We start from the raw sequence: 15,114 nt of genomic DNA, 5'->3' as shown, positions 1-15,114 counted from the left end.
TTACATCATGTCCACTGCTTTAAAGCAGCACAGGAGTGGAGAAAACTGCTTGAGCAACTAGAATCAAGAATGTGGAGGCCGGGTGCAATGGCTCACGCCTCCCAACACTCTGGGAGGCCAAGGCAGGTAGATCACTTGAGGTCAGAAGTTCGAGACAAGCCTGGCTTACGTGGTGAAACCCCTACTCTACTAAAAAAAAATCCAAAAATTAGCAGGCTTGTAATCCCAGCTATTTGGGAGGCTGAGGTGGGAGGATAGCTTGAACCCGGGAGGTGGAGGCTGCAGCGAACCAAGATTGCACCACTGCACTCCAGCCTGGGTAATAGAGTGAGACTCTGTATTAAAAATAATAATAAATAAATAAATAAATAAGAATGTGGGCTGACGAGCATTTCTGCTTGCTGCCCTGGAAGTCTTCTACGAACAGGCCGGGAGTGCAGGTGCACACAACAATCTATTTGCACATGAGTCCATCATTTCAAGACACAAAACGCTCAGGCTTTTGTTGACAATTGGCCATATAGAAGTATGGTATTGCTACTGCTGGAAGACAAAGGCTTTTAATATACAGTTCACCTGCCACCTTCAACTCTAGGCCTGCTCAGCACTGAGAGAAAATGCAACATAAATTACGTTGCAAGAGGGCTTTATTTTTCTTTTAAAAATATCTTTATTCTTTTTCAAGTTCCAAAAGCAATATACATTTATTATTTTAAAACAGCTTGAAATTAAAACTGTATTATTTTAAAACAACTTGAAACTAGAATTTCAATTTAGAAAATAAAAATTCTAACCAGAAAAAATTCTAATTAATCCTCCTAATTCTCCTAATCTCATTCCACTTCTAGGTAATTTTCTCTTTTCTATCTCTAAGTACGTTGTTTAAAATATGAAATGCTTCACAAATTTGTGCATCATTCTTGCACAGGAGCCATGCTAATCTCTGTACTGTTCCAATTTTAGTATATGTGCTGTCAAAGAGAGCCCCAGGTAGTTTTCTGTGTAAAGAAAAAAAACTAAATAATACCTTCTACAAGTTTTCTCTCTGCTTATTAAAAAAAATTTTAAATGAGGTATAATTTCTGCCCATCGTATTAAGTTAAATTTTTAAAAAGTTGGCAAGGGTATCACTCCCATACTATTCATAAAATTGTAATTTCACCAAGCCTTTTTTTGGATGGTATTTTGGCAGAATTTATTAAAATTTAAAATGCTAGCTGGGCATGGTACATGTGCCTACAGTTCCAACTACTTGGGAGGCTGAAGTGGGAGGTTTGCTTAAGCCCAGGAGTTCAAGTCCAGCCTGGGCAACATGGTAAGACCCTGCCTCTAAAAAATACAATAAAATAAAATGCACACATACCCTCAGACCCAGTAAATCTGCTACTAGGAATCTATGCTGGAGAAAGACTAGTTTGGGCATACAAAGGTGTGTTCAAGTATGTTCTTTTTTTCTTAACATGTCTACCAATATGGGAATGCTTACAAGGTACATCTCTACTATGGAATACAACACAGTGGCTAATTAGAATGAGGTAAGCCCATATGTACTGATCTGGAAAGGTCTCTGAGATACCCTATTAAGTGGGGGGGGGAAAGCAAGTTATCAAATAGAAAGAACAGAATCTTCTTTGTGTTAAGAAATACACAAAATAATACATAGTAGTTATATATGTATATATTCAAATCAGCCAGGAAGAACACACACCAAATAGCAGTGAGAGTACAGTGGAGCTAGGTAGAGAGGGGAAAAGAAAGTCAAGGAAGAATTTCATTTTACTTGTACTATTTGAATTTTTTACTTCCATTAGCAAGCACCTCTTTATTAAATGTAAAAAGAATAATGAAATAAATCTTTCATTCAGTTGATGTATTTTGAGTGTGGCATGAGGTAGGGATCTAACTCCCCTTCCAAACTGCCCCTCCCTGTATAGTCTGAGTCTGTTTAGAAGATTTCCCTTGCGTTCTTTTGGTCTATTATCACATCATTATCACTTGCGGTGGTTTTTTGTTTGTTTGTTTGTCGCCCAGGCTGGAGTGCAGTGGCCGGATCTCAGCTCACTGCAAGCTCCGCCTCTCGGGTTCACGCCATTCTCCTGCCTCAGCCTCCCAAGTAGCTGGGACTACAGGCGCCCGCCGCCTCGCCCGGCTAGTTTTTTGTATTTTTTAGTAGAGACGGGGTTTCACCGGGTTAGCCAGGATGGTCTCGATCTCCTGACCTCGTGATCCGCCCGTCTCGGCCTCCCAAAGTGCTGGGATTACAGGCTTGAGCCACCGTGCCCGGCAGCGGTGGTTTTTATAGGATGCTTCAACATCGTTTTCAAAACTCTTAAAGGTATCTTTTAATTTTTTTAAACTTCTTTTTAATCTATTTAGAACTTACTTTCTTCCCTTCTTTCCTTCCTTTTCTTTCTTTTCTTTCTTCTTTGTGTGTTTTTTTTCTTTTTTTGAGACAGGGTCTCAGTCACCCAGGCTGGAGTGCAGTGGTGTGAACATGGCTCATTGCAGCCTCGACCTCCTGGGCTCAAGTGATCCTCCCACTTCAGCCTCCTGAGTAGCTGTAACTACAGGCACATACCACCATGCCTGGCTAATTTTTAAATTTTTTTGTAGAGACAGGGTCTTGCTATGTTGCTCAGGCTGGTCTTGAACTCCTGGCCTCAAGTGATCCTTCCACCTTGGCCTCCCAAAGTGCTGGAATTACGGGCGTGAGCTACCATGCCTGGCTGGAATTTATTTTCTTCTATGGTATACATTTTCCATTTAGCTGAGTCTGATGCATCCATAATCCGAACTTGCATTTCAACTAATCTTGGTTATCTACCAAAGAATTAAGATCTTTAAAAATATGGCAGTGAGTTGGCAGCTCACCTGTGATAGAGTCGTGCAATGTTCTGGTCATGTTCATTAATCTGGTGTTAAGGTACACATAATACCTCAGAAATCAGTTATAGCTTCCCAATGTTAGAAATGCTATTAAAATTGACTGAACATAGAAACCATGGAGAACACACTTTAACCTTTCATAAGAGTTAGGAGGTACTTTAGGTTCAAATAGGCCCTTAGAGTCAGTGTTTATCTCTCAATTGAACCTCACAGCACCTAACATGCCTCACCATTACAATAAGGGACTGGAGCTCCCAAGCCCCATGGCCTGCTCCAATATTCTAGTATGATCAAGTTATCTTGCACAGAATGAAGCAGGACTCCTACCTTTTCGGGGCGATAAAATCTACCTAACACTGTACGTAAAAATTAACTCAAAATTGATCAAAGACCTCTAAGAGCTGAAATTATAAATCTCTTAGAAGAAATTAAAGATATATTTTTTATGACCTAGGACTAGGCAGTGGTTGCTTAGATATGACACCTAAAGCACAAATGATAACAGAAAATATAGCTAAATTAGACTTCATCAAAATTAAAAACTTTTGTGCTTCAAAGAATACTATGAAGAAAGTGAAAAGACAACCCACAGAATGAGAGACAGTATCTGCAAATAATGTATTTAATAAGGATCTAGTACCCAGAATATATAAAGAAAGAGCTCTTGCAACTCAACAATAAAAAGATAAATAACTCAATTTTAAAAGGTCAAAAGAGCCCGGGCATGGTGGCTCATGCCTGTAATCCCAGCACAGCATTTTGGGGGACCAAAGCGGGAGGATCACTTGAGGTCAGGATTAGAGACCAGCCTGGCCAACATGGTGAAACCCCGTCCCTACTAAAAATACAAAACATTAACCGGGCGTGGTGGCATGTGCCTGTAGTCCCAGCTACTCAGGAGGCTAAAGCAGGAGAATCACTTGAATTTGGGAGGTGGAAGTTACAGTGAGCAGAGATCACACCATGGCATTTCAGCCTGGGTGACAGAGTAAGACTCCATCTCAAAAAAAAAAAAAAAAAATAAATAAATAAATAAAATGTCAAAAGACATGAATAGACATTTATCTAGAGAAGACTTAACAATCGCCTATAAATACATTAAAGGGTACCCAATATCATAAGGCATCAGGAAAAGGTAAACCAAACCACAATGACATACCACTTCACATCCATTAGGATAGCTATGGTCAAAAGGACAGAAAATAATGCCTAGTGTTGATGAGGATGCAAAGAAACTGGAACCCTCATACACTGCTGGTGGCAATGTAAAACGGTGTAGCCATTTTGGAAAACAGGCTGGCAGCTCTTCAAATGGTTAAACATAAAATGACCGTGCAACCCAGCAATTCTACTCCTAGATATACAGCTGACCTTTGAACAACACAGGTTTGAACTTTGTAGATCCACTTATATGTGAATTTATTTCAATAAATATGTTGGAACATTTTTTGGAGATTTGTGACAATTTGGAAAAACTTGTAAACTATGTAGCCTAGAAATGTTGAAAAAATTAAGAAAAAGGCATGTCATGAATGCATAAAATATATGTACATACTAGTCTATTTTATCATTTACTACCATAAATCTATTATAAAACATTAAAATTTATCAAAACTTCTGCACAAACAGACTGTACATGGCACCATTTATAGTCAAGAGAAATGTAAACAAAGATGCAATATTAAATAATCACTGCATAAAATTAAATACAGTACATACTGTACGACTGTAATAATTTTTTTGTTTTTGCCTTTTTTTTTTTTTTTTGAGACGAAGTCTCACTCTGTAGCCCAGGCTAGAGTGCAGTGGTGTGATCTCGGCTCACTGCAACCTCCGCCTCCCGGGTTCAAGTGAATTCTTGTGCCTCAGCCTCCTGAGTAGCTGGACTTACAGGCACGCACCACTGCACCAGCTAATTTTTTTGTAGTAGAGACAGGGCGTCACCATGTTGGCCAGGCTGGTCTTGAACTCCCAACCTCAGGTAATGCACCTGCCTTGGCCTCCCAAAGTACTAGGATTACAGGCGTGAACTACCGCACCTGGCCACTACCGTAATAATTTCATAGCCACCTCCTGTTGCTACTGCTGTGAACTCAAGTGTCACAGGTATCCAACAGCTAGATGCTAGTGATCTCTATGTGAGCAGTTCATCTCTCCAGTAAACTGCTTATTCCAGTAAAAAGTGATCTCTTGCGGTTCTCATGTAGTTTTCATCGTGTTTAGTGCAATACCGTAAACCCTGAATAATACCATGCACCCCATATGAAGTGCCACTAGTGATGCTGAAAGTGCTCCCAAGGAAAGAGAAAGGTCATGACATTACAGGAAAAAGTTGAATTGCTTGATGTGTACCACAAATTGAGGTCTGCGGCTGTGTGGTTGCCTGTCATTTCAGATAGACAATTCGTCTTGTAGACAGACAACGTAAACTTACAGTATTAATACAGTATTTTCTCTTCCTTACGGTTTTCATAATAACATTTCCTTTTCTTTAGCTTACTTTATTGTAAGAATACAGTATATAATACATATAGCTTACAAAATAAGTTGTTAATTGACAGTAGGCTATTAGTAGTTCAGTTTTGTGGATCCGAAAGTTATACACGGATTTTCGACTGCAGGAGGGGTTGGCGTCCTAACCCCTGCATAGTTTAAAGGTCAACTGTATACCCAATATAACTGAAACCATACATCCTTACAAAAACCTGCACGTGAATGCTCACAGCAGCACTGTCCACAATAGCCAAAAAGTGGAAACAACCCCAACGTCCACCAACGGATGAATGGACAAACAAACTGCGGGATATCCACACGATGGGTATTATCCAGAAACAAAATGGAACGAAGTACAGATACATGCTATGATACAGGTGAACCCTGAAAGTGTTATGCTACGTGAAAAAAGCTAGACATAAAAGGCCACATGTTGTATGATTCCATTAGATGAAGTGCCTAGAATGGGCAATTCCATGGAGACAGAAAGTAGAAGAGTGGTTGTCAGGAGATAAAGGAGAGTGACTGCTAACAGCTAAGGGTTTTTTCTGGAATTAGAGAGTGGTGGTGGTTGCACAACTCTGTGAGTATACTAAAGCCACTGAATTGCATACTTTAATAAGATGAATTTCATGGTATGTGATTTATATCTCAATTAAAAAATAAATAAGATATATTTTTCAGCTATTAGACAAATAAAAAAATTATCTTGTATACTATTTCTAGAAATAGATCTGAATCTTTATATCCAACTGGCATACCCCAACAATGACTCCCAACCCTGGCAGCCCACTAGAATCACTCGGGGAGCTTTTAAAAACATACAGATGCTTGGACCTCCTTCCTAGAGATTATGATTTAATTGGTCTGGGGTGGAGTTTGGGGACTGGTGTTTTTCAAAAGCTCCCCAGTTCATTCTAATGTGCAGCCAGAGTTGAGAACCACTGCCCTAGAATTTGAGCTTTTCAAAGAGTCCCTGGTGTTGGTTTAGATATCTGTTATTTCATCCTTTCTCATAAACATGAGACAAACACAATTTTAAATGGCTCATGGTTTCTGGCTGTTAGAACTCAGTAGAACTGGGATTTTATTTTATTGTCTTTTCCACTTTTTTTTTTAAGATCAGCAGATTGCCATTTTATAGACAGAGAATCTTAAATGCAAAATGGCTAAGACACATACTGAGGTCACCATTGTGAGCTGGGCAGGGATTGAATTACAGTTTCTTCCTTGGGAACCTAATTGAGTTCTTTTTCTAGTTACTCCAGTCTGAACCATCGCGGACATTAGGGACACCCGCTCAGCACAGGTGGTAGGACAGGTAGCATCCTGGCACTGGCAGAGACAGAAAGGCTGGGTGGAGTCTCACAGTCTGGGAAAACTATAAACTCTCAAGTCTACCTTCAGATTTGATGAAATGGAGCCTCCTCCCGACCTCCTCCTACCCCCGCAAAAAAACCTTTCTTCTTTACAGGGCTGGGAAGTTGAGGTTTACATCACTTACTTATTTCTGGGAAGCCATCCGAAAGTGCTCACTTATCTAGACCACTACTGGTCTCATTTTCTTTTTGTTTTTGAGAAAGGGTCTCATTCTGCCACCCAGACTGGAGTGTAGTGTCACAAACAGAGCTTACTGCAGCCTCAACCTCTTGGGCTCATGCGATCCTCCTGCCTCAGCCTCCAGAATAGCTAGGACCACAGGCGTGTGCCACCACACCCAGCTAATTTTCTGTAAAGACGGGATCTCACTTTGTTGCCCAGGCTTGTCTCAAACTCCCGGGCTCATTTTTATTACTTTCCCCAAAGCTGCTGAAGTCTGTCAGTTGGGTCCGCATTAGGCTCGCCATTCATTCTGAGCCCCAAAGCCATTTCTAAATGGCAAAGTCATGGCCAGCAAGGGCTGCTCATTTGTTTAGCTTTGGGAGTCTGTCTGGGCCTGAAACCAGCCCCTGCCCATGGAAAATGCTCAGAACAGAGGACCCTCCAGGCCTCTGAGACCAGAAGCGAGGGAGCCACAGATACCTCTCCCTGGGCTCCGGCACCGCACCCACTTCCCTACTTGCCAGCTCAAGGAGTGCACATGAGATGGTGGTGTTTGGGCTTTAATTGTGTTGAGTAATTGCTCAATGATTTTCTACGTAGTTTCCTGGCTCCCCTATCCCACTTTCTCATTCAGCTGTTTTATAAGCTGAATTCTAATCTGGGTTTCTTCACAATGTCGCCTTTCACTAAAAGCTAATAAAACCCCAGACGGGAAATTCAGAAGTCGCAGCAATACCACATGACTGTAACTGAAGGCTGTTGGTCAACTTGATTTGGTTTTCAAGCCTGTAGACCATCTGAGGACTTCAGTCTCCCACCCGACTTTGTAGCAATAAAGGTCTTTGTCTTTCCTTGCACTGAACGTGAGTACTGAACCTTTCTGAGGAGTCCTGCAGACAGCCTCACACGGCCCTGACAGCCCCACTGCACCCCTCCTCTGCCACCTCTACTTCCTCACTCAGGCACCCAACACTGCTCACTGAAGTAAGTTGCCTCTATGAGGCCACAGGCAGACTCCCTTCTAGAATCCTGCTTTGCACCTGCCACCTGGCCAGCTGAGCCCAACCCTGGCCACTCCGCACAACCAGGAGTTTGCTCAAACTCTCAGCAGAGGAAACATTTTCAGTAATGAGCAAAATCTCATGCAAATCTCCAACACAAAAATCAGATGAATCCATGAGAAGAACAATGGTGTTTTGCCGCATCCTAAAAGGCATGGTGATGATTGAGAGTTGTCTTATATCATCTTGTATCAGCCACATCAGCTAGCATTTTATTTTTGAATTTTGTTTTGATTTCAGAGAACCAAAAAAAATCTTAATTTCCACAGATAAGTGGTAGCAAATGCTAACAGGCTTTTAGTAGACTGCCTTTTGATCTTAGGATAGCCTTTAGTTAAATCAGTGTTTGTTGGTGTTTTTTTCATCACTGTCCCACAAGGAGCCTTACCGGACATTTTGCCTATTTACGCTGCCCCGCTCCCAAAATCTTCTACTTTCTTTTTTTTTTTTGAGACAGAGTTTCGCTCTTGTTGCCCAGGCTGGAGTGCAGTGGTGCAATTTCGGCTCACTGCAACCTCCGCCTCCCAGGTTCAAGCGATTCTCCTGCCTCAGCCTCCCAAATAGCGGGGAGTACAGGAGCCTGCCACCACACCCAGCTAATTTTTGCATTTTTAGTAGAGACGGGGTTTCACTGTGTTGGCCAGGCTGGTCTCAAACTCCTGACCTCAGGTGATCTACCTTCCTTGGCCCTGCAAAGTGCTGGGATTAATGTATTAATACATATACAATCACATACTGTTTTACTATCACAAAGGAAAAAGAAGAGGAGGCCTCACTTAGGCTGGGGGCGGTGAGCGGAAACTGTCCAAGTGAGAAGTCAGGGTAACACCAACCCAGGCAGAGAAACCTGCAGGCAAGGCCCTGAGACGGTGGAGTTTGGACGGCCTGCGGTAGGTTGGTGTGGCTGTGGAGTGCCGGGAGGTGAGGAAGAGGCTTGCTCCTCCTCCCCACCCAGGCAGGCAGCAGTAGTCACTGCAGTCAGGGGAAGGGGTTGGGCAGTAGGAATGCCTCACTTACTAGGTAACATAAAGCAAGGCAGGAATGCTTTCTCAGGCTTGGTTTCCCGTGTATAAATTCGGAATAATATCACCTACCCAAGATAGAGGTGATTATTAAATGCACCATCCTCTACAAGCTGTGGTTACTGACCTTGACTACACACTGGAATCGCCTGGAACCTTATCAACTCCAGGCTGGGCGTGGTGGCTTGCACCTGTAATCCCAGCACTTTAGGAGGTCAAGGTGGGAGCATCACTTGGGGTCAAGAGTTTAATACCAGCCTGGGCAAAACAGTGAGACCCTGTCTCTTTAAATTAAAAAAAAAAAAAAAAAAAAAAAGAAGTCCTGATGGCTGGGACCTACCACCAGGCCCGGCCTGGACATTCCAAATCATCAGGCTCCCCAGGTAATTCCAATGTGCCGCTGGGCTGAGAATCACTGCTGCAGAGCATATTCTAAATGCTCAGAATAATATGTGCTGGGTGCAGTGGCCTGCGCCTATAGTCCTAGCTACTCGGATGTTGAGGCAGGAGGATCCTTTGAGCCCAGGAGTTTGACTCCAGCCTAAGCAATATAGTGAAGTTTGTCTTTAAGAGAAGATTAAGAATGACATCTTTTATGTGGGCATAAAAGGCTCAAATGAATCATAAACTATTCAGGGATACACTTGCCCCTGGCATCTGAACTCCTGTCCTGAATTTAGGAATCCCTGCTTCTCGTATGAGTCCTGGCAGGACGCAGGGTTCACCTCCCACTCTGGAAGCTGAAAAATGCCAGCAACATCAACAGCACAGTGTCCTCACCACTCTGGTTTTGTGACTATTGTGGCCACAGACTGGGCTGCTGCCTGGTCTCCATGGTTTGAGTCCACAGCCGTCCCAGCAAGACTGGGAACCACCCCAATGTCCTTTAAAGAAATCCCTTTTCTGATCTCAGTCAGCTGATACTTACTGCTCAAAACTAAGAATGCTACTGATAAAAATATTCAGAGTAGGACTCTTTTTATGGATTTTAAGAAAGAAAATAGTGCCAGGCATGGTGGCTCACACCTCTAATCCCAGCAGTTTGGGAGGCCAGGGCAGGAGGATGGCTTGAGCCCAGGATTACAAGACCAGTCTGGGCAACATGGCAAGAACCCATCTCTATAAAAAAATATAAAAACTGGCCGAGGATGGTGGCGTGCCCCTGTAGTCCCAGCTACTCTGGGGGTTACAGTGAGAGGATCTCCTGAGTCTGGGAGGTTGAGGCTGCAGTGAGCCATGATCTCCCCACTGCACTCCAGCTTGGGCAACAGAGTGAGACCCTGTCTCAAAAAAAGAAAGAAGGAAAAAAAGAAAGAAAGGAAAGCAAAAAAGCAAGCAAACAAGCAAGCCAGCAAGAAAATCTGTCTTCATATGTAATGAGATCTTATTTACTTTTTTGAGACAGTGTCTCCTTGCCCTGTCACCCAGGATGAAATGCAGTGGCGCAATCACAACTCATTGCAGCCTTGACCTCTCGGGCTCCAGTGATCCTCCCGCCACAGCCTCCCAAAGTGTTGCAATTACAGGCATGAGCATCCCGCGCACACTAACATTTCTTGAGCACTGACTGTGCCAGGTGCTGGTTCTTTTCACCTACCAACTCATTCAGTCTCCATGACAACCCTATCATGAAGGTATATCATGTTATTATCATGATAATAACAGTCGGGATTATTTTGTTATTATCCTGACTTTACAGATGAGAAAACGTAGGCATAGAAAAAGGGTAGGTAACTTGCTCAAGGTTACAAAGTTTGTAGGTAGTGGAGGTAGTTTGTGAACCCAGATGATCTTGCTCCAAAGCCCGTAGTCCTAGCCACTGTGCCACAGGGCGTAGTGAAAAAGGACTGTAGGGAGACGAACTGTCCACACCTGTTACCTCAGTGGTGGGACTAGGGGGTGGAGCTGAAAGAGGCCTCTGATGTATTCCTTCTGTTTGCTTTGAACCTTTTGCAATAAGGACTACTCATGTATTATTTTCACACAAAGCAGCATTTTTGTGGTGATTAAACTTGAACCAGTGTGCCTGCGAACCAAAGGATTGCAACAGAGACTCCACAGCAGCTGCTGCCACCACCCAAGAACTTGAGGGGGATTCCGCTCCAAATCTCATGCCAGGGGTTTCCTCCTGATTCTTCTGTGAGAACCCACTCCTGGAGTGTTTACTGTGAGACGGCACACACTGCCGCTTGCTGAAATCACAGCAGCTATTTACCCTGGGCTCAAGGGCACCTGGGGGCACACAATTCTAGACTCAGGTTTGGCTGGCCTTAGTCGCAGGATCCCCATCATCCTCAGAGGACCCCCGACCATGCTTTGGGTTTCCCTGCCCATCCACCCTGCCTACTTTTCCTACAATTTTCATTCTCCAAGGTCCAAATTCATGATACTTCTCTTGGCAGACTTGGTTTCTTCTCTTCTCTTGGCTCATTATCAGCCTGATTGTCCTACCTCAGCCTCCCAAGTAGCTGGGATTACAGATGTGCACCACTACGCCCGGCTAATTTTTGTATTTTTAGTAGAGATGGGGTTTTGCCATGTTGACCAAGCTGGTCTCGAACTCCTGGCCTCAAGTGATCCACGGCCTTGGCCTCCCAAAGTGCTGGTATTACAGGTGTGAGCCACCACTCCTGAATTCTGTAATTCCAACTTGGCAATGCCTTAGAGTCTGCCCACATCATTTCCTGAAGGTAATCCCTCCTGTCTCGGTGGGATGGTGCCCTGTTCAGGGACTTTTCTTATACAGTTTATTCCCCCTCTTCTCCTCTCTTCATTCACATGTCTTCAGCCCTCCACTCCCAGGGGTTCACCTTCCAGGGTTCTACCCCACCCCTCTCCATTACACAGCCCCTCTCCCATCTTTTCATATTAACCCTCCTACCACCTTGGCCAGAGGAGGCCTTTTTTTTTTTTTTTTTAACTTTTAAATACTAACATAATTTCAGACTTACATAAAGTTTGCAAGAATAGTAAAATGAACTTCCACATACCCCTCACCTAAATACCCCAAATGTTAACATTTAACTACACTTACTTTATCTTTCTCTCCCTTTCCATATGCATTTTTCCCCAAACCATTTGAGAGCAAGATGTACACATGATGCCCCCTTTTGTCTAAATACTTCTGTGTATATTTCCCCAAAAAGACATTCTCTTACATTACCAGTTTACCTAGTCATAAAATTGCCATCTTATTTATTTTAATTGCTTTTTATTTTTTTAATGCTAGTCAAGTGGAGTAGTGGCAGAGAAGAAGGAACAAAGAACAGAAAATTACTGCTGGTAGAATACTATCACTCAATCCACAGACTATTCAAATGCTGCCAGTTGTACTGATAATGTCCTCTATTAATTCATTTATTCATTTTTATTCATTTTTATTTATTTATTTATTTATTTTTATTTTTATTTATTTTTTTGAGACAGTGTCTCCTTGCCCTGTCACCCCGGATGAAGTGCAGTGGCGCAATCACAACTCATTGCAGCCTTGACCTCTCGGGCTCCAGTGATCCTCCCGCCTCAGCCATTGGTCACATCCAATGAGGAAATCAACATTTTTTTTTTTTTTTTTGAGACAGTTTCACCCTTGTTGCCCAGGCTGAAGTGCAGTGCCACAGTCCCAGCGCACTGCAATCTCCGCCTTCCAGTTTCAAGTGATTCTCCTGCCTCGCTTTGTTGCCTAGGCTGGTCTTGAACTCCTGGGGTCAAGCAATTCTCCCACCTTGGCCTCCGAAAGTGCTAAGATTACAGGCATGAGCCACTGCACCCGGCCCTAATAATGTCCTTTAGAGCAAGAAAAAAGAAAAATGCACAATCAGAATCCCACCCAGACAAAATATCACTTAGTCTAAACTTGCCAGCTTTGAGACCTGCCTGAGACTTTGGCTCCTCAGCTGTGGAAACAGCCCTGTATGGGGAACTGTTACTGTCTACGCAAATTGGACAAGTCACTTGGCCCTCTGTGCTTTACTCTCCATCACCCATGAGGATAAAAGGACAGGGAAGCCATGGGCATTTTAGCCTGAGTGCTCTACATAAATATTAAGGACAGCAAAGGGGGTTAGTCAATGGAGTCACAACTACCAAAGCAACCTTTGGCTTCTCCCAGGTATCGATACAATTAATTCAAATGAAAAAATAAGAACTTCATTTTATTGAGTGATTACCCAATTAGGTAAGTCAGACGGACCGGGCACAGTGGCTTATGCCTGTAATCCCGGTGCTTTATGAGGCTGAGGTGGGAGGACTGCCTGAGGCCATGAGCTCAAGACCAGCCTGGGCAACAAAAACTTGGTTGAGAAACAAAAATTTCTCTACAAAAAAAATTTTAAAATCAGTCAAGGATCATAGTGCATGCCTGTAGTCCCAGTTACTCGGGAGGCTGAGGCAGGAGGATTGCTTGAGCCCAGGAGTTCAAAGTTGCAATGAGCTGTGATCACACCACTGCGCTTCAGCCTGGGCAACAGAGGTAGGCATTGTTTCTTTAAAAAAAAAAAAAAAAGCCGGACATGGTGGCTCATGCCTGTAATCCCAGCACTTTGGGAGGCTGAGGCAGGCGGATCACAAGGTCAGGAGTTCGAGACCACCTGGCTAACATGGTGAAACCCCGTCTCTACTAAAAATACAAAAAATTAGCCAGGCTTTGTGACGGGCGCCTGTAGTCCTAGCTACTTGGGAGGCTGAGGCAGGAGAATGGCATGAACCCGGGAGGCGGAGCTTGCAGTGAGCCGAGATAGTGCCACTGCAGTCCAGCCTGGGTGAAAGAGCAAGACTCTGTCTCAAAAAAAAAAAAAAAAAAGAAAAAGAAAAAATATTAGTCAGGCCACGTGCTGCAGCTCACACGTGTAATCCCAGTACTTTGGGAGGCCAAGGCAGGTGGATCACCTGAGGCCAGGAGTTCGAGACCAGCCTGGACAACATGCTGAAACCCCATCTCTACTAAAAATACAGAAATCAGTTGGGCATATATGCCTGTAATCCCAACTACCCAGGAGGCTGAGGCATGAGAATCGTTTGAACCCAGGAGGCGGAGGCTGCAGTGAGTCAGGATCACACCATTGCCTGGGCAACAGATGGAGACTCTGTCTCAAAAAAAAAAAAAAAAAAAAAAAATTAGAGCTCTACATGTTTGACATGTATCATCTCATTTAACTCATACTGTTTTCACTGCTAGCCCCATTTTGCAGATGACTAGACTTGAGTTTGGTGGGGGAGCAGTAGCTGACTGATTTGCTCAAGTTCTTTCCAATGCTTAAATTCAGGATTAGAAATGAGGAGGATAGAAAACATGTAGTCATTTGCAAGATGACATATCTTCATTAGGGTGAAATAGGGTAGAAGGAAACAGACCTCTGAATGGAAACCATTGCCCCTCAGCTAACTGTGGCTGCACCTGCCATCAGGCACACGGCTACATAGCTGGAACACCCAGCCCTATGCAGCACAGTGTCCCCTTGGCAGAGGACAAAGGATTCTGGGACCATAGTGAAAACAAAAGTGTACCGAATTCCATGCTGCAAAATGACTTTTCTTGGTGACCTGGAGTTAAATTCTCGTCCCCTCCCTATGAAAAGCTTTATCCTAGGGACCTGAATATGAAGTTTCTTCCCTCTGTAGGAAGTTGGTCACATCCAATGAGGAAATCAACTTTTTTTTTTTTTTTTGAGACAGTTTCACTCTTGTTGCCCAGGCTGAAGTGCAGTGCCGCAGTCCCAGCGCACTGCAATCTCCGCCTTCCAGTTTCAAGCGATTCTCCTGCCTCAGCCTTCTGAGTAGCTGGGATTACAGGTGCCTGTCACCACACCTGGCTAATTTTTGTATTTTTAGTAGAGATAGAGTTTCACCATGTTGACCAGGCTGGTCTTGAACTCCTGACCTCATGATCTGCCCTCCTCAGCCTCCGAAAGTGCTGGGATTACAGGCATGAGTCACCATGCCCAGCCAAGGAAATCAACTTCTAAATGCACTAAACAGAATAGTACAGAGCACACAGTATGCAAACACTAACTAACCCTATGAGAGGCGCCATCCCATTTCTGTACCATTGCACAGTGCAGGAAGCTAAGGCCAGGCAGGGTTTGGTGATCTGGCCTAGGCTAGCACCAGATCAG

General features: G+C 43.6%; 1 protein-coding gene and 1 non-coding gene across 2 annotated transcripts in view; both read right to left on the bottom strand.

The window, feature by feature from the left end:
- Nucleotides 1-15,114, bottom strand: part of TCF7L1 (transcription factor 7 like 1) — a 181,733-nt gene that overhangs the window by 105,672 nt on the left and 60,947 nt on the right. The window lies entirely within an intron of this gene.
- On the bottom strand, nucleotides 884-987 carry LOC112605425. Its single transcript, XR_003115420.1, has one exon. It is a non-coding gene; the product is annotated as a U6 spliceosomal RNA (small nuclear RNA).

This window comes from Theropithecus gelada, chromosome 13 (assembly GCF_003255815.1).
Source record: "Theropithecus gelada isolate Dixy chromosome 13, Tgel_1.0, whole genome shotgun sequence".
In the NCBI taxonomy this organism is placed as follows: Eukaryota; Metazoa; Chordata; class Mammalia; order Primates; family Cercopithecidae; genus Theropithecus; species Theropithecus gelada.
The sequence above is the reverse complement of the archived record's forward strand: the minus strand, read 5'-3'. Positions and strand labels throughout refer to the sequence as shown.